This window comes from Pristiophorus japonicus, chromosome 2 (genome assembly GCF_044704955.1).
Source record: "Pristiophorus japonicus isolate sPriJap1 chromosome 2, sPriJap1.hap1, whole genome shotgun sequence".
NCBI classification, from domain to species: Eukaryota; Metazoa; Chordata; class Chondrichthyes; family Pristiophoridae; genus Pristiophorus; species Pristiophorus japonicus.
Genome location: NC_091978.1, coordinates 203139219 through 203165193, shown reverse-complemented (window position 1 = coordinate 203165193; position 25975 = coordinate 203139219).

The window sequence follows — 25975 nt, the reverse complement described above, 5'->3', positions numbered from 1 at the left end:
TGTAGATATTGCTGATCTAGAAGGACAGCAATTGTTCATAGTGATTGATAGTCATTCGAAGTGGGTAGAGATTTTTCCGATATGTAAAATAACAAGTAAAACACTAGACAATTTGCGAAGATTGTTTTCTTCATATGTCCTCCCAGAAGAAATTGTGTATGATAATGGGCCTCAATTTTGTTCAAAAGAATTTGTACAGTTTATGAGCAAAAATGGTGTGAAACATACCAACATTTCGCCATACCATCCTGCTTCAAATGGTGCAGCAGAGCGCACAGTACAAATTGTAAAATGTGCCCTCATCAAGCAAATGTTGGATCCAAATCCAAAGAAAGGGCAGCTGTCATTGGACCACAAACTAGCAAATTTTCTAATTACTTATCATAATACTCCTCATACAATTGCTGGTAGAATAGCAGCATATTTGTTTCTCATATGACAGCCATGAATTAGGTTCTCATTGCTAGAGCCAAACTTGGCACAGTCAGTAGAAGAGAAACAATCAAGACAGAAAGAGAGTCATGATAGAGGTAGAGTAAGAAAGAACAGTTTGGAATTGAATCAAAAATTTAGAGTGAAGAACCAACATCAGAAATGGTTAAAGTGTTTACCAGGAAGAATAGTGAAGATATGTGGCCCTCGCAAATATTTGGTCAAGATGTTTGATCATGGAAAGGTTAGGTCTGTTCAAATTGATCATATTTTACCTACAGATGTGGAAGGAGTGCAAAGCTGGAGTGATTCGATTATTTCTGATGAGTCAAATAGTCTTGTTTCAAGTAGAGTACCAGTAGCAAATCCTACATCAGATGTACTAGAAACAAGTCCAAGAGAAAGTCAGAATTTAAGTCCGAGTCCGAATCAGGCAGACAAACAGTTGGAAGTTGTAGAGAGTCCAAATGTAAATCAAGGGTTGCCCTAGGAGAAAAATTCTCCTCGGGCATCAAGATTGGAAAGTTCTATTCAAGAGCGAAGTTATCCTCTTTACGAAACAGAAAATCAGTGGTTAAGTTTGATTTGTAAATATGTAAAATTAAGTCCATATCTTTTGTTGTGTATACCATGCAAGTTATGTATGATGATTATTTTGTTATGATTACTTCTTCAATAAGGAGGGAGAAGTGAACTAGAGCTCCCCAGAGTGGACTACTGCTCCACCTAGTGGACTACTGATGTAATGCAACTACTAATGTTAATACAATAAAATGGTCACGTGGCAAAGTCACATGATGACAGTTTCTGTGTAGAGCCATCTTGTGCGTGTACTTCTGTTATTGATGTCGTAAGAAAATATCGCACAACCCAGTATTGGCCCTTCCCTTTAAGCGAGGGAAGGAGCCTGTAATGCCGATAGCACTGCACTGAACATTCTTCAGCGCTCTGCCGCTACTGCCGCTCTCACACACTTTAGCGCTCTAAGAGAAGTGGTTAGTGCTTGATTTAGTGCTCCACTTCCCTCTTGGAGTGCTAATTTGAAGTATCGCCAGGTGATACTTTCCTTGCTTCTTAAAAACTATTGCCCCAAATGGGGAGCAACAGAATATCTAGCCCCTTCTTTCTTAATGAAATATATTTATTCAGTTCCTTTGTAATCTCTTTTCAAAGAACATTTCTCTGTTGCTCCACAGTCGTGTGCCAATTTCTCCTTCCACCTCACCACAGCTAGCTCCCTCCTCATCTTCCTAAAATGTTCCCTAATTCAATCTGTTGTTCTAGTTTTGGTACTAAATTTTGCCCTTTCAAATTGAATTTTAAACTGTACCAGGTTGTGGTCACTAATCCCAAGATGCTCACCCATATTTAACCCACCTAGCTGAGTTTATTACTTGTACTATCTCCAGCTTCCATTTTATGACAGGCCATATTTTGGAGCGATAGTACTGCTTGATAAATGAAAAAAGATGCAATTAACTGGAATTTTTATCCTTTGTAGTTTGAGCCCAATATCATTACAATTATTAGTGGGCCCCCATTTTTGGTACAATGCTTTGCTGAGATACATACAGAGTAAATAAATATGACACCATGGAAAATAATAACACCCACAATTCCTCAGGAAATAATTCTGGCATTCATGCATGGGATTGTGCCCACCAGTGACCTGGTGCTGACCCTGCTAGAGTTTTCAGTGTCAGTGGGAGGACACCTCATTTGCATGACACAGGCAGATGCGAGGACCAATATAGACACATCATCATCACCAACTGCCTGCCATTTAGGGAAGGGTATTGCTCAGGCTCTCCTCTCCAATCTCAGCCATGTCCTCCTCGGCCCCCTGTGTAAGGGAACCGATCTGATCTTTTAAATAAATGCAGTAATTTATTCATGGGTCCAAGCTCCTTCCCTGGGATGAACCCCACCAGAGTAACATATAATCACCCATCTGAAGGTCGTTACACCTCAACTCACTCAGTGTATCAACCTCCACAGATATGCCTGGTCCAGACTGAAACAATCATAGAGGGAACTCCTGATACAGGGATACCACACTCTTGGCTCCACTCCTTTGATAATATATGCACTGCAACAATTCGCCAAGGCTTCTTTGACAGCATCTCCCAAACTCATGATCTCTACCACCTTGAAGGACGAGGGCAGCAGGCACATGGGAACAACATCACTTGCAAATTCCCCTCCAAGTTACACACCATCCAGACTTGAAAATTTATTGCCATTCCTTCATTGTCGCTGGGTCAAAATCCTGGAACTCCCTCCCTAACAGCACTATGGAGTACCTTCACCACAAGGACTGCAGCGGGTTCAAGAAGGTGGCTCACCACCACCTTCCCAAAGGCAATTGAAGGGATGGGCAATAAAAATGCTGGCCTTGCCAGCAACGCTCACATCCCGGAATGAATTTTAAAAATTGCCTTGTAAGGGTTGGGAAGAGGTTCTGCCCCTTGCAAGACAAGTCACCTTGCAATGGCAGAAATGGCAGACCAATTGATCAAATACTTTGGTTCTGTCTTCACGAAGGAAGACACAAATAACCTTCCAGAAGTACTAGGGGACTGAGGGTCTAGTGAGAAGGAGGAACTGAAGGATATCCTTATTAGGCGGGAAATTGTGTTAGGGAAATTGATGGGATTGAAGGCCGATAAATCCCCAGGGCCTGATAGTCTGCATCCCAGAGTACTTAAGGAAGTGGCCCGAGAAATAATGGATGCATTGTTGATCATTTTCCTTCAGTTGGATCAGTTCCTATGGACTGGAGGGTAGCTAATGTAACACCACTTTTTAAAAAAGGGAGAGAGAAAACAGATAATTATAGACCGGTTAGCCTGACATCAGTAGTGGGGAAAATGTTGGAATCAATTATTAAAGATGAAATAACAGCTCATTTGGAAAGCAGTGACAGTATCGGTCCAAGTCAACATGGATTTATGAAAAGGAAATCATGCTTGACAAATCTTCTGAAATTTTTTGAGAATGTAACTGATAGAGTGGACAAGGGAGAACCATTGGATGTGGTGCATTTGGACTTTCAAAAGGCTTTTGACAAGGTCCTACACAAGAGATTGGTGTGCAAAATTAAAGCACATGGTATTGGGGGTAATGTATTAACATGGATAGAGAACTGGTTGGCAGACAGGAAGCAGAGAGTTGGGACAAACGGGTCCTTTTCACATTGGCAGGCAGTGACTAGTGGGGTGCCGCAGGGCTCAGTGCTAGGACCCCAGCTATTTGCAATGTACATTAATGATTTAGATGAAGGAATTGAGTGTAATATCTCCAAGTTTGCAATTGACACTAAACTGGGTGGCGGTGTGAGCTGTGAGGAGGATGCTAAGAGGCTGCAGGGTGACTTGGACAGGTTAGATGAGTGGGCAAATGCATAGCAGATGCAGTATAATGTGGATAAATGTGAGGTTATCCACTTTGGTGGCAAAAACACAAAGGCAGAATATTATCTGAATGGCGGCAGATTAGGAAAAGGGGAGGCGCAACGAGACCTGAGTGTCATGGTACATCACTGAAAGTGGGTATGCAGGTACAGCAGGCGGTGAAGAAGGCAAATGGTATGTTGGCCTTCATAGCTAGAGGTTTTGAGTATAGGAGCAGGGAGGTCTTACTGCAGTTGTACAGGGCCTTGGTGAGGCCTCACCTGGAATATTGTGTTCAGTTTTGGTCTCCTAATCTAAGGAAGGACGTTCTTGCTATTGAGGGAGTGCAGCGAAGGTTCACCAGACTGATTCCCGGGATGGCTGGACTGACATATGAGGAGAGACTGGATCGACTGGGCCTTTATTCACTGGAGTTTAGGAGGATGAGAGGGGATCTCATAGAAACTTATAAAATTCTGATGGGACTGGACAGGTTAGATGTAGGAAGAACGTTCCCGATGTTAGGGAAGTCCAGAACCAGGTGCAATGAGGAGAAACTTCTTCACTTGTTAACCTGTGGAATTCCCTACCGCAGAGAGTTGTTGATGTCAGTTCATTGGATATATTCAAGAGGGAGTTAGATATGGCCCTTATGGCTAAAGGGATCAAGGGGTATGGAGAGAAAGCAGGAAAGGGGTACTGAGGTGAATGATCAGCCATAATCTTATTGAATGGTGGTGCAGGCTCGAAGGGCCGAATGGCCTACTCTTGCACCTATTTTCTATGTTTCTATGTAGCTCCTTGAAACAGCCTGACAACTTTGTGAGGAGCAAGCAAAATAGTTTAGTTTACAGCCCTGGGAACTCCACTGTGCCGAACACACCTTTTGGGAAATATGCTGTTTGTTTGATCTGAATTTATACTTTAGAATTGGTCCTGATATTTACAAATTGGGGCTGCGAGATTGTTTAAGAGGATGCTTAATGTGCTAGTAAGATAGTGCATGGTGTTGATTGTTACAGTTCAGGTTTTCTCTGCACAACTTTAAATCATGGCTAAAAATAGTTTCCATAAGCAGACCCACATCTCCTATGGACTGAAACTTGCTCTCCTATGTATCACCTAAATGGGAGTGTGCGCTGCAGGGCTAACAATTACCTTTTTTATCGGTAATTCACACCGGAGATTGCATGGGTTCCACCACGCTCTCCTGTCCAGTCTGAAAGATGAAAAACACCACACTATTAGACAACTGTAGTCAAATTTAAACTAATAGTTGAATTTATTCACAAGTAAAATAATTACTCATAAGCAAAAGAATACAGGAAGCAACAAAACAATGCTTGACCTACAACTTAAACTACTCCAAAAAATAAGTGTTCAAAATCTTAATATCTTTGCCAAAATCTTATTACAAATCTTAATCTCCAAAGTCAAGTTAAATGCTCTGTTCCTCACCACTGTAATGTGGAAACAAGCTGACCAGCGAGACACATTGAAAAAAATCCTACAATTTTACAATTCTTTAGCATCTCCCAGACAGACTACAACACACAAGATTAAATAAATTCATTCCTACTAGCCAGACAATCACATTATTAATCTAAACACGCCAACCATGTGTTTCATGTTGATAGTGTTTACAGAGCTATGTGTACGTGCCAGTGTTTAGTAACAAAAATCAGCACCTGAAGCAATACCTGGCCTATGTTCTAAGATTCTACAGTAATGACTCCTGCACTGCCTGGTTCTTCCTCTAAGGTTTCCCCAGAAAGCCCTACAATTCCCTTCTATGCATGCTGTGCTCATGTGTGATCGTGTGGGACCCACACAGACTTGACAGGTTAGCAGCTTCAACACTCTTTGCTTTGCCATGACAGGAAGTAGAGTAGGATTCTCTAAGGCTTTATGGTACGGTCTGAAGGAATGAAAAATTCACAAGAAACCCCCCCCTGTGTTTGGGCTCATTCGAAAGGAAATTTAATTTAGGACTATCTACCGAAAAGTTTGGAACTCTAAAGTGCTTATGGAAGAAACTATGAACTTTAATAGAATTTTGGATTTTAAAAGACAAACTCAAGGCTGTGGGTGGACCTACGGAACGAGCAAGAGACAGTCTAATTAAGTAAAGCTACCTGGGTGTGAGGACTGAGTTAACCTGTATGGAAAAATGAGTATTCGAAAATCCTTCCCCCACAAGAGACATTAACATCACAAAATCATCCAGAGGTAGCTACCCATCAACATGGGTCTGGACAACCATTTCAGCATATGCATCACAAAGAGGCCCAATCCAGCCTGTATGCGAAAGACTCAGCACAAAAGGACATTGCAATTATCAAACTAATATTTCCATCAGGAAACAGTTTTCGAACATCAACCCACCCATGACATATCAACTTTTAACGAGCCCGACAAAATATTACAAAGAAGAACCAAGCCCGCCAAAATTATACAAGGGTTTTTGAACAGATTTGGCGGCAAGATTGGAACACTGACATTGTATAACTGACCCCTGTTTTCAACAGAGGGTAGGTGGTTGCTAGGTAGCTACAAGGCTGCTACTACCTCAGATACCACACTACACCAGGTGCTATACTGCGAGTATGTCATCAAGACAAGGAGAGAAACCAACGCGACAGTTGTAAACAAATTTCTCCAGCCTCGAAGTCCTGAAGTCCTGAAGGAAGGAAGAACATCACCATCGCAGCAGCGATCAACCACAATCAACGTGGTATTAAGAGAAAAACAACCGCGATCTACTGTTAACTATCAAAAAAGGTTGGTAAGCATACTGCATGCCCTGGAGTCTAACCAAGCTAGAATTAGATATTGGGAGGTGGGAGGTATAATTTACTGTGACCACCACCCCCTTTGAATGTGTAGTGCATGGTTCTTTATTAGAGTGATTTATGATTTTAAGTTTGACCTTGTACCTTTCCTTGTATTGTTCTTTATTAGAGTGATTGTAAGTTTGGCCTTGTAGTTTCTTACTAGAGTAATAAGCCTGTATTACTTTGACTGTAATAAAACCAACGTTCTTTGCATCAAACCAGTGTCCTCTGCACTTTTGTCACACCCCCCAAATAAATCCAGAGTACAGAGCCCAAGGAAGTGGGAGCAATTCAAACCACTCAAGTTGGTCAGAAGGGAACCTGACCCCCTCATAGAGACCACCCCCCCTTACAAAATGGCGACCGCGGCAGGACTCTGGTACAAGGGGTGTGATGTGGAGAGTGCTGGTTTGGGGCAAAGAACCAAAATGGGAGAGAGAATTTCCTCCTATGTGTATAAGAAAGTGAATGTCACTAAAGAATGGGTGCTCAGTCTATTGCGCGCTGAGCGTCCAGCTGATGCTGCAGCCCAGTGGACAGCAAGCAAAGATCACAAAGAAGCAGTAGAGAAGGCAATCTGGTTGGTCTGTCTACAGCGACAGGTCCAACTCCTAGATAGAATGAATGAAACATTACAGGCAGAGTTATGGGAATGCGCAGAGAACTATCAGGAAAGGGTTATGTCAGAAGAAAGATTATCAGGAGAACTCCGTAAGCTAAAACAGGAAAGGACCCAAATAATGGAAATGTTTAAAAAAACAGTCAGAACTATTTTCAATGTCAGGTTACCGAGGCCAAAAGTAATGAAAATTCACTGAGGGAGGAAAGCACTCGCCTCACCCTACAAGTAAAAGAGCTCCAGGAAAGATTAAAAGATGTGCAAGCAAAGTATAAAGTAACTAGCACTAATGGGTTTGAATCGGGAGACCACGGTCCCTGCCAGCAACAAATTAAAAGTTTAAACCTTGCTCTGTCCAAAGCAAAAGGCATGATATGCCTAATAAGCCCGGGTACACCCCAGGTAAACCTGGAAGAGAAGGACGAAACTACTCGGCCACTACCTGTGGCACCGGTGACTACACCGGTTCAGCAGCAGGAGGGGAAAATCAGTTGCGGGGTGGACAGGGATAGTGAACCACCACCACCTGTAGCACCGAGTTTCAGCTCGGCTTGGCCGCAGGGAAGAGGGGGAGGCGATCCAGAACAGGGAGAGCCAGAACCAGGGCCAATGTGCCCGGTCTGGCAACAGAAGTATGGCCCGCTCACCCTTAACAGGGGTCCAGGGCCCCTGGAAAATCCGTTTGTGGTCCTCCACACTCCCCACCAGCTTAGGGCTATGATAAGCCACCTGGGAAAGCTAACTCCAAAGGGAGACCCCTCGGTTGACTTTGTGGAAGTGGAACAGGCAGGGGATATTAATGCGTGTGATGATGCAGAAATGGCAAAGATGTTTCTCCTATCCCTAGACAGCAAACTGTACCAGTCCCTCTTTACTGAGAGCAAAAGAGGACAGAAAACACTTGCTGCCGTCCACAATGACATTGTAGAAGCTATGGGCTGTAATGACGTGAGTCCTTTCTCTAGAGTAAAGAAAACGGTGCAGCTCACAGGAGAAACCCTACAGGCTTTCGCAGACTGACTGTGGCCGGTGTACAAGAGCGCCTGTAGTGGGGACATAGGCAGGGATCACTTAAACCCGGACAAATTAGCACACTGGCTCTGAAGCCTAGTAGCTAAAAGTTTACCCAGAATAAGAACTAAGGCTGAGGCCTGGTTCGACCCCAGAGATCCCCAAGCCACAGAACAGGGAGTGCTTAGGCAGCTGACCCTAGCTTACAGAAATGGCAGAGGGACAGAAGAGTACCCACAAAAGGGAAGGGTTCATGAAATCCGACCTAACCAATACAAGAGGGAATGGCGCCACGAGGGGGGCAACCCCTCCGATACAAAACGTACGTGCTTCGGGTGCGGAAAGAGTGGGCACTGGAGAAGGGATTGTAAAAATCCTTGGAAAAATAGCGCAGGAAAGAATTCTCCAGCCCCTGCCCAAAAGACCGAGACAGATAAGCCAGTCCCTCCCCACTTGTTTGATACCTTTTTAACTGCGCTCCGAGCCATGTTAGATGGCCCTGGGAAGGTAGCCACCGCCACCGGTGCCGAAATCCCATCTGCCCCTCCCAACCAAAACCATGACTAGGACAGGCACAGCCTGTCCACCTGTGTGCCCTCGAGTATGATGCGTGGGGGAGACCGACCGTTCAGATGGAAGTGGAAAAGGTGAAAGGGACTAACCTGCTGGACACCGGTGCCTCAAGCACCCTTGTCTATGCAGCTAACCCCGCCGCCTCATCTCTGTCGAACAGTGTCCCCTACAGCTTGGTGGGTTTCACAGGCACTGAACAGACTGGCTCATTCTCCGTTCCGCTCTCCATTCATTTAGATACACTCCACACTAAGTGGACTTGTGGCCTGATGAAGTGGGAGCAAGAAGGGAGAGGGATCCTGGGGGCTGACTTCATCCTAGGCCACGGGATCCTAGTGAATTTAAGAAACCACAGTCTTTGGGGGTCAGTCTGTATGGGACAGGAGAGTGAGGTGATGGTAATCCCAGGAAAACAGGGAAAAGGGACGGTGTGCACCATGAAACCAAAGGAGGGTTACGACCTTGAATCACTGGTCAGTAACACCCCTGTAGGATATCAAGAGTTTGCAGCTTTTGCCACTCACAAACTGTGGGAGAATAAGCGGGGTCGAGGTTAGTATAGATGGGGACCCCATGACCCGACCACATAAACAGTACAACTTTCCCAGGGAGGCGGAGGCAGACATGGAAACAGCCTTGGGTTCGCTGGTTAAACAGGGGGTATTGAGACCAATAGCTACCCATGTGAACTCTCCATTGTGGCCGGTTAAGAAACTGGACAACTCCTGGAGAGCCACGGTGGACTGTCGAGCACTCAACCGTAACATCCTCGCCTGTGCACCCACCGTTGCTGCTGTCGCCAACTCATTGGAAGTATCCCAGCCTCCGCGACCACCTTCACGGTGCTGGATATTTACATCGGGTTCTGGTCCATACCTTTAAGAAGGGAAGATCAGTACAAGTTTGCTTTTACCTTTAAAGGACAGCAATACACTTGGAACTGTCTCCCTCAGGGCTTCCACAACAGCCCCAGTATTTTCCATCAGTGAATGGCCGACTGTTTAAAAAGTTTCAGCAGACCCCAGCAGTTGGTACAGTATGTGGATGACCTGCTCCTGTTCACCGGTGAGGGGAAGGAGCATGGCCCACTGTTGGCTGAGCTGCTGGAGCTGCTGAAAGAAGAGGGATTTACAGTAAACCCCAAGAAGGCACAGATCGGCCTGAAGGAAGTAAAATTCCTGGGACTGCCTGTGCGCGCTGGGGAAAGAGCCATAGACAAAGCTAGAAGGGAAGCAGTGCAGAAGTTACCCGCCCCCAACACAGTGACAGGAGTAAGATCTTTTCTAGGGCTGACCGGGTACTGCAGAGATTTCATTGAGGATTATGCAGCCACCGCAGCCCCTCTGCTCCGACTCCGACACAAGGGAGTGGAGTGGAAATGGGACAAAGGTTGCGAGGCAGCATTTATCCAACTCAAGAAAGACCTGCAGACCGCGCCAGCTCTAGGGGCCATCGATGGGGGTAAAGAGTTTTTCCTGGAGGTAGCAGTCAGTGGGGACAGTCTGAGTGCAATACTGCTCCAAGAGCGGCACGGCCGGCTGAGACCAGTGGTCTACTCCTCCAGGATACTCATGGACGTGGAGAAGGGATACTTCAACTGTGAGTAGCACCTCATAGCCACTCACTGGGCTGTGAAAAGATCACTGACCTTCTCAGGGGGGTCCCCTATCACACTCCTTACCCACCATATGCCCAGCCAAATGCTCCTGGACAGGAGAATCAAGGACGGGACAGTGAGCAGTGCCTGCATTGTTCGCTGGACCCTGCTCCTCTCTCAAATGGACCTACAGGTAAAGGGTCTCTGCGAGCCAGGACTCGCAGCCAACATGATTTATCCAGGGACAGCCCACCGATATTCCATAGAAGGGGTATGGGAAATTATACCCCACAGGCCGAGAGATCTATGTGGATGGTTCAAGCACAGTATCTGCAGGTGAACGACTCACATGCTGCAGAGTTTATGACCCCGAGGCAGGCATTGCCCTGGCGATTAAACTCCCCAGTACTATGAGCGCCCAGAACGCTGAAGTGTCTGCGGTGGTGTATGTAGTCACAAGAATTCCCTACCCCATACATGATTTGCTCGGACAGTATGTTCACACGCAATTCGTGTACGGAGTACCTGGCTATCTGGTCCCGCCGCGGATACACATCCGCAGACGGGAGACCTCTGACAATTGAGCCCATACTGGAAAAGATCTTGAAAGCCATAGGGGAGGAAGGGAATATCTACATACATAAGGTGAAGGCACATTCCACCACAGAACCCCGTAGCGAGGGAAACCAGCAGGCTGACATGTTAGCCAAGCAAGGTGCCCGCATGGGCAAGCTCTGGGATCTGTACAACCCAGGACCCATAGCAGCAGTCAGAGGCAGGATAGGGATGGCAGGGAAGGCAGGGATAGCTTTGCCCCCAGACCTAAAAATGTTTCAGACCCAAGACCCCGTCCTCAAAACTGTCCTGAATGCGCTATCTAAAGGGAAAAGGTAGACGGCCCGTACGGCACTGTAGCAATTGCCATTAAAGAAGACATGCTGTTCAGGGGGGAGCAATGGGTAGTAACGCAACAACACCGGAGAGAATTCCTCCAGCTGGCCCACGAGGGTCCAGGAGCAGGACACCCCGGACCTGAGACCACTTGGCAACGAGTGGAACAGGCAGGGTGGTGGCCAGGACTCAGGGAAGACGTCCGTGAGTTCTGTGCTAGCTATCTGGTGTGCGCGGCCAACAGCCCCGACCCCCAGAAAAGAAAGGTGTCTATGGGACATATCAGGAGGGTATAGGGACCTTGGCAGTCGATCCAAATCGACTACATTGGGCCCCTACCCACTGCCCAAGGAGGCTACAAGTACTGCCTAGTATTAGTGGATGTACTCACTAAATGGGTGGAAGCCTTCCCATGCCGGACAGCCACTGCTCTGGGAACAGCCAGGATCCTGGTCAGAGAAGTGTTCTCTCGATGGGGACTACCACAATACGTGGAGTCCGACCAAGGGAGTCACTTCACCGGGCAGGTGATGCAGGAGACCCTTAAGGTACTCGGCATCAAAGGGAAATGGCATGTCGCCCACAACCCGCAGTTATCCGGGCCTGTGGAGCGTTTGAACCGCACCATCAAAGAAAGGCTGCGCAAAGAGACAGGGAACTCACCCAAAGGGTGGGTAGAGGTCCTACCACTAACCCTCATGGGGATCCGGGCCAGCCAGTCAACAAGCACGGAGTGCTCCCCGTACGAGCTCACGACCGACAGAGCCATGAGAACCCACAGCCATGTGTTAGCCCCGGTACTCATGGAAGGTCAGCTTAGGGAAATGAACCAGGATAGCTTTGTCAGGAATCTGTTTGAACACCTTAAACAGATTCACTGGCAGGCTGCTAACAACATGGGAAAACAGCATCGGAGCAACCTACTGCTGTTAGAACCCTGCAAGCACCATGAGTGGGAGATAGGGGACCAGGTTATGGTGAGAAACTACGCTCGAGTAGGGGTCTTTGAGGCACTCTACATGGGACTGTACCGCACTGTCGACAAGGCAAGCCCCATGGTCTATGCCATAAAATTTCCCCGCCGAACAAAGTGGTTCCACATAAATCAGTGGAAACTTTTCAACCCAGGGGCAGCAGCTAAACGAAAGGGACAGCCAAAAACTGTAAACCGTACTAAAGATAGGGACCCCTAGCCAACAGCCCCCGACTGTGGAAATCCCACAGGGGGCGTGGCAGACCCAGAAACTGTACCTAGAGGGGCGGTGGACTGTGTTACTGGAGGAGCTGTCCCCCCAATCATTTGGGACTCGGACGCACCCCCCAGCAGCCGAAGCCTTAAGAAGGACTCCCCGCACACCATGGCCAAAGACACCGTGGTCACCAGCGCTCCAATTTGAATGGTTCAGCTCCGAGAAAAGGACCAGCCGCAAAAGGGCACCTAAGATCAGAGACCAGCCCGCGAGCAGGGACACCCAGCCGGTAGCCTCGGGCAACAAGGGGCCCCCAGAAGAGATAGTGGTGGAACAGCCACCAAGTGAGAGTCCCCAGCACGTAGCCCTCAGCCAGGCAGAACAACCCCCAGGGGAAGAAATGAACCAGGCAGCCACCCCCAAAGGAGCGGTGTGCTGCAGCACTGGAGGGGACGTTCCCCCGATAGTGTGGGACTGAAACCCACGTCCGGTCAGGGTACTTAGGGTTAGGCGGTGCAGCCTTACCTATTACCTACCTCGCTGGACACCCAGCAGAAGAAGAAAGAAGGAAGGCAGGAATTAACCTGGCTACCCGGAGACAGGTGGCAGATAAGTAATAAGTTAGAATAGAGTAAGATTATCTGTGTAATAATAAGTATATATGTATTAGTTAACTGGGGATAAGGAAAATAATCTAGCTGTGCAGCTGTTAAAAGAGGCACAGGCCGGGTAATCCCTGGGAGTAAGAAGAATCTACCGGTATGGCTATTAAGGAAGCACCGGTGAGATAACAAGCAGACTATGAGATAAAGTTAAAACCAATCAGTCCATAAGGAACTGAATAAGACAGCCAGTCAATTAAAGACTATGAGCCCAACTTGGAACTCGGTCACCTTTGTCAAGCCAGAGAGCTTTCTCAGGGCTAGACAATCTGTTTTATGTGTCCCTACAGGAAAGAGAACAATATGAGAAGAGCACCAATCATAACCACCGGGGGTGGCCCCCGAGATGTGGAAGAACTCGCCGTTTACGCCCACGAGGGAAGATGGCCAGGGTGGCTGGGATCTAACTCTACCCGCTACTCCAGCCAGGAAGGTTTTACCTACGGGGAGGCCTCACTTTCATGCCCCCGGATGCGGATCATCGCTGCCCGAGTCAGTGTTACAGAGGGAAAGCATGTGCGTTTGACTTGCAAAGCGAACATTCCCCTAGGAAGATGGTGGTGGCTCAGAAAACTCAGCAAGGATGCATGGGACCAGGAATCGGACTGAGAAAGACTCGGTAATGATACGTACCGCACCATCACAGGGACACGGGGAGGAGTAAAAGTGTGTTGGGACAAATGGTGGGAATCCGAACAAGGAATTTATGTTTGCATGTGGGGATCAGAGAATATTTGTCCCGCAGGCATATCAATCGCCTTCGCCAGGCAATGGCAAGATGAATGGGAAGGGATGGGGTGGGATTCTAGCCTACACGGATGTGCGGTCCCACACTCCCCACTCCCAATTAATGCCACTGAACTAAGAGCACACATTAAGAAACCCCTGCCCACAAACCCGCCAATACGCACAGTAATAGAAAGGTGTCCTACCACCACCAAGGGACCCGGAAATGGATTAGTACGGTACCAACCGAAAAGGTATTATACCAGGGATACATTATGCAGTAGCTTCAGTAATATTAAACCTTACCGAGGTACACCTGCCTGCATGGTGTCCGAAAGAAACAGAGCTGCTATACCAGGTCCTACTCAGAGACATGTTTAAGAAATTTTATGAGTTAGACTTTGGAAATGTAGACAAAGCAGACCTATACACCCTAAACGCTAGGGACACCATGGACTCAGAGAGACCTAGAAGGGGAATCATAAACGACGTTTTCACTATCTACAATACAGCATCCTCTGTAATAAATAGCCTAGATGACATAGAGCTACAAACACAGATAAACAGTTTAAAGAACCAATTGAGAAAAATCCTGAAACAGGAGAATACCATAGTAGAATCAGAACTACACGAGGACCAGGCTATGACTGTCCATTTAAAAGAAATAGTGGCTGAGCTGGAAAAACATGCACAGACAGTGAATGCACTCATACAGGAGGATAGAAAGGCTTCTGACCAGGCTGCACAGAATGAGGTGTGCGTACTGTATGGGGCATGGTTGTTGGGCAAGGCCCGCAACAACCTGGAGGATTTAAAACAAGGTGTAGTCCCCTCTTGGATCAGGAACAAGCACCTCGCAGCCCTCCACCCGTACAGCAATTCACTAAGCCCATGCCAGCTCCGCCTAGCCTCTGAAGTCTACCCTGTCCCAGTAGACTGTGGGAAATCTAACCACGCTATTATGGGGATAGTATTAAGGATGCCGGTCATGGGAGGGACAGCCCGACCCGCACCGGTATATTGGGTGGAGAACATTGGAGTTATTCAGGGAGGTGCACACATTCGTTTTGCAGCGGTCCCACCCTATGTCATAAAGTGGGAGCACGCTATGATGGGTACTGACCTCTCCGGGTGCCGGAGCCGGAGTGCACACATAATACTGTGTCCCCAGTACTTGAGTGGCCATTCTAAGTCACAGTGTGTGTTTAAAGCTGCTGGTGCACAGCCTATTAACTGTACCATGGAAGTAATGGCACAAGCCCACGTCCCTCCACAGGTAGAATACATAGGGGGTGGGACATATTGTGTCACCACCAGTGCGCCCCACTACCAACATGGACACTTCTGGTGTCCGGTAAGTGACAGCAGTTTTTGCTTCAAACCTGAGGCATCAGTTCAAGTGGCCCAGGAACGGATTGTCCCCATTCCTGAACCCTCCACTGTCCACCTCACTGTGAAGGAAAACATTACAAACCTGCAGGATTATGTTATACATTTTGGCTATGCAATTCCCCCTCTACCCAAACACCTTACCGCTCTGCTAAAAGCTGTAATTATCTCACAAAAAACTTCTAGAACAGAAAACAATTGAGATAGGGAAAAAGATTCTCGAGATCACCATTCCACCTTGGTGAGATCTTTTCAGAAATATAGAGGTCCCAGTCTGGATCAGAATCGCTTCCCATACTTTAGTTATTTATCAGCTTGCGATTATACTTTACTTATGGTGTCTTACTTGCCGAGTGAAACGCAGAGGCCATCAGGTCAGGCACCGAAGGGTGCTATTCGCTCCTTGGACAAACTTGGGAATTGCGCTGGGAGGGGTGACACCATACTACCATGTTTAATTTGTGTTTGATTTTACCTGCTGTAAACCGCAACAACGCGAGTGTTGTAAGAGTGTTACTTAAAATGTGTTTGTTTATGTACCTTTATTTTACTGAACTTAAAATATGTTTGACTATGGACCTTTGGGTTACTTGAGAATGTATTTGACTATGTGCTTTTATTTACTTTACTTAAAGTAGTGTTTGACTGTATACCGTTATTTTACTGTGAAAATTGAGTAAAAGAGGGACATCATATCCCCTTCTCTACTGCAACCGAATTGCAACGACTGTATTCACCTGTAAATTGCATTTACATTTCAACGGGGGATGCAGGGTAATGTTTAGCTAGTATAAATGCAGGGAAGGTTGACTCTCGGGAGCAGGAATTTTGCTTACCTTGTTTGACACTCAAGAGTGTGGAGTGTCAACAGGAGGGAATGAAGGAATGCAAAATTCACAAGAAACCCCCCCCTGTGTTTGGGCTCATTTGAAAGGAAATTTAATTTGGGACTATCTACTGAAAAGTTTGGAACTCTAAAGTGCTTATGGAAGAAACTATGAACTTTAATAGAATTTTGGATTTTAAAAGACAAACTCAAGGCTGTGGGTGGACCTACGGAACGAGCAAGAGACAGTCTAATTAAGTAAAGGTACCTGGGTGTGAGGACTGAGTTAACTTGTATGGAAGAATGAGTATTCGAAAATCCTTCCCCCACAAGAGACATTAACATCACAAAATCATCCAGAGGTAGCTACCCATCAACATGGGTCTGGGCAACCATTTCAGCATATGCATCACAAAGAGGCCCAATCCAGCCTGTATGCGAAAGACTCAGCACAAAAGGACATTGCAATTACCAAACTAATATTTCCATCAGGAAACAGTTTTCGAACATCACCCCACCCAAGACATATAAACTTTTAATGAGCCCGACAAAATATTACAAAGAAGAACCAAGCCCACCAAAATTTTACAAAGGATTTTGAACAAATTTGGCGGCAAGATTAGAACACTGAAATCGTATAACTGACCCCTGTTTTCAACAGAGGTTAGGTGGTTGCTCGGTAGCTACAAGGCTGCTACTACCTCAGATGCCATACTGCGAGTATGTCATCAAGACAAGGAGAGAAACCAACGCGACAGTTGTAAACTAACTTCTCCAGCCTTGAAGTCCTGAAGGAAGGAAGATCACCATCGCAGCAACAACCAACCACAGTCAACGTTGTATCAAGGGAAAAACAACCACGATCTACTGTTAACTATCAAAAAGGATTGGTAAGCATAGTCCCTGCATGCCCTGGAGTCTAACCTAGCTAGAATTAAGTATTGGGAGGTGGGAAGTATAATTTACTGTGACCCCCCCCCTTTTGAATGTGTAGTGCATGATTCTTTATTACAGTGATGTGATTTTAAGTTTGACCTTGTACTGTTCTTTATTAGAGTGATTATAAGTTTGACCTTGTACCTTTCCTTGTATTGTTCTTTATTAAAGTGATTGTAAGTTTGGCCTTGTAGTTTCTTACTAGAGTAATAAGCCTGTATTACTTTGATTGTAATAAAACCAAAGTTCTTTGCATCAAATCTGAGTCCTCTGCACTTTTGTCACACCCCCCAAATAAATCCAGAGTACAGAACCCAAGGGAGTGGGAGCGATTCAAACCGCTCAAGTTGGTCAGAAGGGAACCTAACCCCCTCATAGAGAGCACCCCCTTACAGGGCAGGGCCTCCTAGGTAGCAGGTGCTTATCTCAGAACTGTGGGCGCATTGCCTGTGATTTTCTGGGGATGATTTTCCCAAGTGAAAATCAGGGTTAACTGGACTGTAAAGCCCTAAAAATGGGATCGGAAGCTGGTAGAGTCAATTGGCTCATGATAACTTTCACAGAGGCCTACTACTGGGTGGCCATAGCACTTGCCTGAAACAAACAGCAGGCCTCTTTCCCAATTTTAAGGGACACATGGCCTGAGCTTGTGAACACTCTCCCATGTGTACAGGCAATCCGATCAGGATACAGCCAGAAATGTTTTTACATTTTTTTTGAGGAGTCGGATGTGATCCTGTGGGCCCCACAAGGAGAGTTTAGCCCTCCTCTATGACAGCCACCCCTCCCTCCCTATCATACTGAAAGGCCCCTCCCGGAACCCCCATCTCAAAACTTACCTGAGTGCTGGTGAGCAGCCAAGGGGTGCCCGAATTTCTGCAAGCGAGCAGCTGCTTCCCACCGACTTTTTGTCCATTCAATCACCACAAAATACTGACCCGAGTTATATGCATATTTTCAGGGATGGTTTTTCAATGCAAGTTAACAATGCCATAAAAATGCAAGCAAAGCATTGGGTTTCATTTCTAGAGGAATATAATTGAAAAGTAGGGAAGTTATGTTAAGCTTGCATAGAACCTTGTTTAGACCTTATTTAGAATACTGCATATAGTTCTAGTCTCCATATCATAAAAAGGACATAGAGGCACTGGAGAAGATGCAATAAAGATTTACAAGGATGATACCAGAACTGAGCGGTTATAATTATCAGGAAAAACTGAATAAGCTGGGGCTCTTTTCTCTAAAAAAGAGAAGGCTTTAAAATGATGTAAGGGTTTGTTAGGATAGACATGGAGAAGATATGGTGAAGATGTTTCCACTTGTGGGGAGACCAGAACTAGGGGCCATAAATATAAGATAGTCACTATTAAATCCTAAAGGATTCAAGAGCCACTTATTTAACCAGGGAGTGGTTAGAATGTGGAATTTGCTACTACATGGATTGTTGAAATGAATAGCCTGACGTTAGATAAACACATAAGGGAGAAACAAATAGAAGGAAGTGCAGTTAGGGTTAGATGAAGTAGGTTGGGAGGAGGTTTGTGTGGAGCATAAACACAAGCACAGAGCAGTTGTGCTGAATGACCTGTTTCTTTGCTGTAATTTCAATGGGGGAGAAATCCAGTAGTGACTTGTTTGGAGCATTAACTTTTGAAATTTGAAAATTTAGCACCAGGATCTAATGATTCTGAACTTCTATTAAATTGGGTGTTAGCACCCCAGGAAGGAAGTCGAGTGCTAAATCAAGCGCTAATGACCTCAGTGGGGCGCTACAGGGGCACTACCAGCAGAGCAATAATGAATTTCAGGTGCAATGCGTTCACCAGTGATCCTTCACACTGGCTCCTTACAGCTCTTAAAGAGGAGGTTCTGGCATTGTGCAGATCCTCATTTTCAGCAATACTGGCTCTAAGGGCGAGCTGCGAGCAAGTGAATCTCCTGATGGCAATGGCTCCCAGGGAGAGAATTCATAGTTTCACAGATGTGGCATTGGAGGCATTGGTGTCTGGAATGGAGTGAAGGAGGGCAGTGCTGTTCCCGACCACTGGATGGAGGCCATTGCCCCAGGTCTTCAGAACAACGTGGAGGGAAGTGACCCAGGAGGTCTTGACCAGTAGTGTGGTGCAACACAGCCTGGCACAGTGCCGGAAGAAATTCAACGACTTCAGTCGGATGGTCAAGGTGAGTACATGCTTCAACAGATCCTACATACCAGCATCTGAACCTCAGTCTGTGCACACTGCACAAAACCCCCACCACTCACCCACCAAACATCTGCACCTACTCAAACTTACATCCACACCTCATGCCTTGCCTACGATCACAGCTATTCAACGAAGGCAGGTATATCCCCCAAACTCATAGCTGGACGTTGACTCACACACATTAATTTCTCTTGCAGATCAAGATGGCCCACAATAGGAGGGAGCAGCAGAGGACAGGCAGGGTTGATGCGCAGCTCCAGCAGCTTTCAGATCTTGGAGAGCAAGTACTGCGATACATTGGGCAGCAGGTGGTGGGTGCCATGGCCTTCGGCGACGTCGACCCCATTGGGGGCAACCAATGGTATCTTCAACCCCTCTCCTTTTCTCATCCCACTTCCCCCTCACACCACCATCCTTTATCACTTTCCAGCTCCTGATAACGTCTGCATTCCTTGCTTCATTCCTGCCCCCTGCACCTTAATGTGAGTCTTGTGGCTTTATGCTTTCAGGTAATCTGGAACCAGATGTGCAGCCTGTCCCTGAGCCTCCCACTGAGAGTGAGGAAGGAGAAGAGGAGGCGGGGCAAAGCACCACCATCATTGCATCTCTCACCCACAGGCACCACCTCAGATACTGGCACTATGCCTTTAGAGGGAAGTTTAATAGAGGGGAGCCTCTTATCAACAAAGGCAGACATTGATGAGGAGATTCAACACTGCCTCCAGTGCGCCAGTGCAGCCTTTGGCCACCTGAGGAAAAGAGTGTTCGAAGACCATATCCTCAAATCTACCACCAAGCTCATGGTCTACAGGGCTGTAGTAATACCTGCCCTCCTGTATGGCTCAGAGACATGGACCATGTAGACACCTCAAGTCGCTGGAGATATATCACCAACTATGTCTCCGCAAGATTCTACAAATCCCCTGGGAGGACAGGTGCATTAACATCAGCGTCCTTGTCCAGGCTAACATCTCCAGCTTTGAAGCAGTGACCACACGATCAGCTCCGCTGGGCAGGTCACATAGTTTGCATGCCAGACACGAGACTCCCAAAGCAAGTGCTTTATGTGGAGCTCCTTCACGGCATACGAGCCAAAGGTGGGCAGTGGAAACGTTACAAGGACACCCTCAAAGCCTCCCTGATAAAGTGCGACATCCCCACTGACACCTGGGAGTCCCTGGCCAAAGAGCGACCTAAGTGGAGGAAGTGCATCGGGAGGGCGCTGAGTACTTCCAGTATCAACGCTGAGAGCATGCAGAAATCAAGCGCGGGCAGTGGAAAGAGTGTGTGGCAGACAGGTCCCACCCACCCCTTCTCTTGGCGACTGTATGTCCCATCTGTGACAGAGTCTGTGGCTCTCATAGTGGACTGTTCAGCCACCAAAGAATTCACTTCAGGAGTGGATGCAAGTCTTCCTCGATTCCGAGGGACTACCTATGATGATGATGATGATGATGATGATGATGATGATGAATAGAAGGGTCTGCACTGGGTGATGCGCCAGGGACGAGTGGGCTGCAGCAAGGCCAAGGGAAAGGGTATCTCAGGAGCCAGACAAAAAAATATATTTTTGTCGCCAGGGCCTCTTTTTACCCTTCAATAAACACCACCAAAAGCATATTAACTTGTGATTCATTTCACTTTCTGTTTGTGGGATCTTACTGTGCTCAACTTGGCTGCCACAATATTACAACAGTGACAGTATTTCAAAAGTAATTTGTCGAATGTGGAATGACATTGGCTGTCAAGAGGATGTGTTAAGGCACCATATAAATCTAAATCTTTTCTTTCTTCTGGGGCAAACATACTAACTACTTCCCAATAAAAAACATCCAGCCCTAGGCGGATAATTGGCAAGTAACATCCGCATCACACAAGTGTCAGGCAATGACCTTCTCCAACAAGAGAGAGCCTAACTACCTCCCTTTGATATTCAATGGCATAACCATTGCAGAGTCCCACACCAACAACATTCTGGGGGTCACCATTGACCAAAAACTCAACTGGACCAGCCACATGTACACTTTGTGGATATGGGGATAGGGTGGTAAAGCTGGGCTGAAGTAGAAGATCAACCATAATCTTATTGAATGGCAGAGCAAGCTTGAGGGGCTATTTGCCTCTCCTGCTCCTATTTCTTAGATTCTTATGAATGTAATGGCTACTAAAGCAGGTCAAAGGCTGTGTATTCTGTAGCAAGTGCCTCACCATCTCATTCCACAAAGTCTTTCTTCCACCTGCAAGGCACAAGTCAGGAGTATGAAGAAATAATCCTCATTTGCCTGGATGCTTGCAGCTCCAACAACACACAGAGACTTGACACTATCCAGGACAAAGCAGTCCACTTGATCAGCACTCTATATATCCATGCCCTCCATCATCAGTGCAGTTTGGCTGCAGTGTGTGCTGTCTACAGTATATACCACAACAACTCATTAAGGCTTCATTGGCATACCGGAGACCTCCACCACCTAGAAGGACGAGGGCAGCAGGTGCATGGGAATACCATCACCTCCAAGTTCCCCTCAAAGTCACACAGCATTTTGACTTAGAAATATATCACCGTTCCTTCCTTATCGCTAGGTCAAAATCTTGGAACTCCCTCCCTAACATCATTGTCGGAGCACCTTCATCTCATGGACTGCAGTGGTTCAAGAAGTCGGCTCACCACCAACTTCTCAAGGGCAATTAGGGATGAGCAATAAATGCTGGCCTTGCCAGCGATGCTGATATTCCAAGAATGAATTTTTAAAAATTACTCAGCTGCTCTCATACTGCTCTGACAGAAGGTTCAAATAGTGTCACAAATAGAAGGATTGGAGCTTGCAGTCTTCCTGATCTAGGTCTTAAAATTATACATGTCACAGGGATTACAAAGGAAGGAAAGAAAATAAATGAAAAATAGGTAAGAAATTATTATTTTTTAAGCTCCTCCATGATACATTCTATTGTAATTCATAACAAATTGTCTTAGTTGATTGTAGGTATCCATTCTAAACCTTAAATTGTCTTGAAAAAGAGAATTTGTAAGTATATTCATTACACTATAATGATGCTGTCTCTTGGCCTGCATTACTACTGCTTTTAAAATGACCTTCCACTATAGATCAGATTAAGAAGTTCATCAGGGATAATCTCTGTGAAACATTGCTGATTATATTAACTTTATTCAATATATACTGAACTGAATTAGACAACCATCTGGATTCCTTGATTACTTATTTTTATATGTTTAGATGTAAGTTATTCTATTCATTTATATTTACTTAATGTGTTTTGATGTGAGCTGGTAAGTCCTTAATATATTTACCTGATAAATGGCAACTAGCTTGTTTGCAAATAAAATGTTTCTTCTTTTGCACATAGAATGTACACTTCAGAAACAGTCAGACCTCCTTTTACACAGGTCGAGCGGTTTAGGTGACATTTCCAATTCTTCACCTGACAGCTGAATCTAAAAATAAATGTATTGTTCAGATGTTGTCCTTTGCCCTTGGGGTGGGCATATATCAAACATTCTACGTAAGGAAAACTACAAAAAAACTCGGCAAAAGTAAAAGATATAATTTTAAATGATAAAGGTCTAGTAATTGTCAGCACGTATTTAACCCTGTGCATGCTGAATGTCCTCTTCTGCTTTCTGAATGTGTATTGTCTAACACTTGCAATAATGAAAAATCTGCCAGTTCTCAACTCATTTTAGCTGAGAAATCAACTTGTTCCATGTATCTCATCTGAAAGCTAAACAGCACTCCATGTATAAATAGACTGTAAATAATCTGAGTTGGCCCTTTTGATCATAAATCTCACTCTTATCATTTCCCTGGCTCTGACAGCTATGATTTCCTGAGTTGTGTAAAAGAGTAATAAAGACCTCAATAGGAGACTCAAATCCCAAACCCAACCGAGACATTCAGATGATGAACCAATTATGAGAAAGGTTACATATGGTTTCTGAAAGTTATTGAATCCTGTCATCAGCTAGCTATGACCACGATAGGTAAATCTTTTTATTACTTTAATACGAACTAACTGAAGAAGCTCACGTTAAGAACGTCCTCAGGGGTTCTCTTGATCGGTCGCTATAACTTTGGTGGAAGGTTGGCAAAATCCCAGGACACATGTGTTCGATTCAATAGATATGAATTGCGTGCAAATCTCATCAATCTATGAGCATACATCAATGAAAAAATATTGAACGAGCTTCCCGAGCCCTCACAAAATAAGCTGCAGCGAGCAGGAGCTCCTCACAAATGGCAACATAACTCAACAATATATCATGTAGACGCATCTCGCTAAACACAACATGGACAGATACCATTCCACATTGAGCAGATGGAGATGTGCTGCTTCAGCAACAGCTGTTTGTTTCTCTGTAAACCAGTCACAGCAAGCACCAAGCCCTGGATCAATGAGCATACGTTCTCATACTTGGCCTCAAGATAACAGCCATCATGCTAAGTTATCAAAATCTCATCAGCTTTATAACAGACTGCTTCCAGCATGGTGGAATAACCTATGTAGGGCAGCTGGTAATCATGGATTCTGTCTAAGCTGAAATTGCATCCACCAGGACCCCAAGGTACTAATATAATTGTGGGTCATTGAATATATTTAAGGTGGAGATAGACAGATTTTTGAATGATAAGGGAATCAAGGGTTGTGGGGAGAGGGTGGGGAAGTGGAGTTGAGACCAGAATCAGATCAGCCATGATCTTATTGAATGGCAGAGCAGGCTCGAGGGGCCAAATGGCCTACTCCTGCTCCTATTTCTTATGTTCTTATGTAATTCAACAATTGAACAGGCGTCCTATTTACCTACTGATTAATAGCTTTTTAGAGCTTGCAAAGCTAGAATACTAAGATTTGGGGGACCCATCATCACCATATTCTACTAGTTAACCTATTGCTGAAGATAGTGGGTTGACTGCACTAGATCTCCAGATGAGTCTATCAAGAATACAATATCAGCTGCATAATACCTTCATAAAAGTCTGAAACAGACAGTTTGGGCTGGATTTTAAGGAGGTAGTTGGGTTGGGGGCGGGGGCTCTGACTTTAACAGATGGACCTGATTTGTATGTGAGGCCTCCATTTCCCAGACTGAGAGGCTGACTGGTTCTGGGCAGCTAGGCCTACGGCACTAAGCTGTATAGAGGAGGGAGGCAGGGTTTGCGTGGGGGCCAGCCGTTAAGAGGATCAGGGTGGGTGGGGGGGGGGGGGTTGGGTAGATTGGCGGGGGTGGGGCCGGGACTCGATGATTGTGGGGGGGGGGGGGTGAAGGGAAATCGTGGCAAGCTCCCGGATGATCAGTGGGAGGGGAAGGGGGGGTGTAGGCATGAGGGGATACCGGTGTCCTCGTAAAGGGTCTCCGATCATGGGGGGGTAGGTTAAACACTTACCTCCTGGATGTAGCAGTCACCGCCTTGCTGTAACTGCCGGGTTCTATGATTTGTGCAAAACCGGTTCACAGGCAGTTTAAGTAAAATGGAGGTTAAAGATAATATGTCTCTACTTATGTGTAGAATAACTCCACGAGTCCTAGTGCTGTGCTTGAACTGCAGTGACCTTTGTCTCTTTAGTGTAACTGCAGCGTGCATTCACTGCGTGGTGACCAGCCTTTTATACAGCTCCTGCCTGGGCCTCCCACAGTTGCACCCTCTAGTGGTACCAGCATAGTATATACACAGAGTATACATATATGACAACATTCTCCCCCAAAGTCTTTGATGCGAGTTAGTTACAGGTTGAGGCGATCCAGAACTCTGCGCTTTCTGGTTGATCGTCTGAGTGTCATTTCTGGCATGGGTGAATTGGTCTTGCAGCGCTGTTGGTCTGACTGGACTGTTAGAGATGGTGGGATCATCTTCGTGGTTGGCAGCTAGGTCTGTTGCTGATTGGGTGTGTGTAGGTGGATCACTGAAGGTAAGTCCTCTCCCAGTAGTTTCTGGTTACCTGTAAATCGCAACTTGGTCTGGTCCAAATGCTTTTCTATACATTTGTCCGTTAAGCAGTTTGACAACAAACACTCTATTCCCCTCCTTGGCTAAAACAGTGCCAGCGACCCATTTAGGGCCATGACTGTGATTCAGCCCAAACACCGGATCGTTTACATTGATATATGATACAGTCATGCGATCATGTTTTGCCGATAACGCCTGGTTTCCACCGATCGTTGAGGTCCGGGTGGACTAAGGAGAGCCTGGTTTTGAGTGCACGTTTCATTAGTAATTCCACAGGGGGGACCCCGGTAAGCGAGTGGTGTTGTGTCCTGTAATTGAGCAGCACCTGGATAGGCGAGTTTGTAAGGAGCCTTCCGTGACGCGTTTCAAGCTCTGCTTTATAGTTTGGACTGCCCGCTCCGCTTGGCTGTTGGATGCGGGCTTGAACGGGACAGGCCTGACATGCTTGATGCCATTGCGGGTCATGAATTAATTGAATTGCAAGCTGGTGAAACACGGACCATTGTCGCTGACCAGAATGTCGGGCAAGCCATGGGTGGCGAACATGGCCCTGAGGCTTTCAATGGTGGTGGTGGATGTGCTGGATGCCATTATTACACATTTGATCCACTTAGAGTAGGCGTCCACTACAATGAAGAACATTTTCCTAGAAAGGGACCCGCATACTCTACGTGGATCCTGGACCATGGCTTTGAGGGTCAGGACCACAGACTAAGTGGAGTCTCCCTGG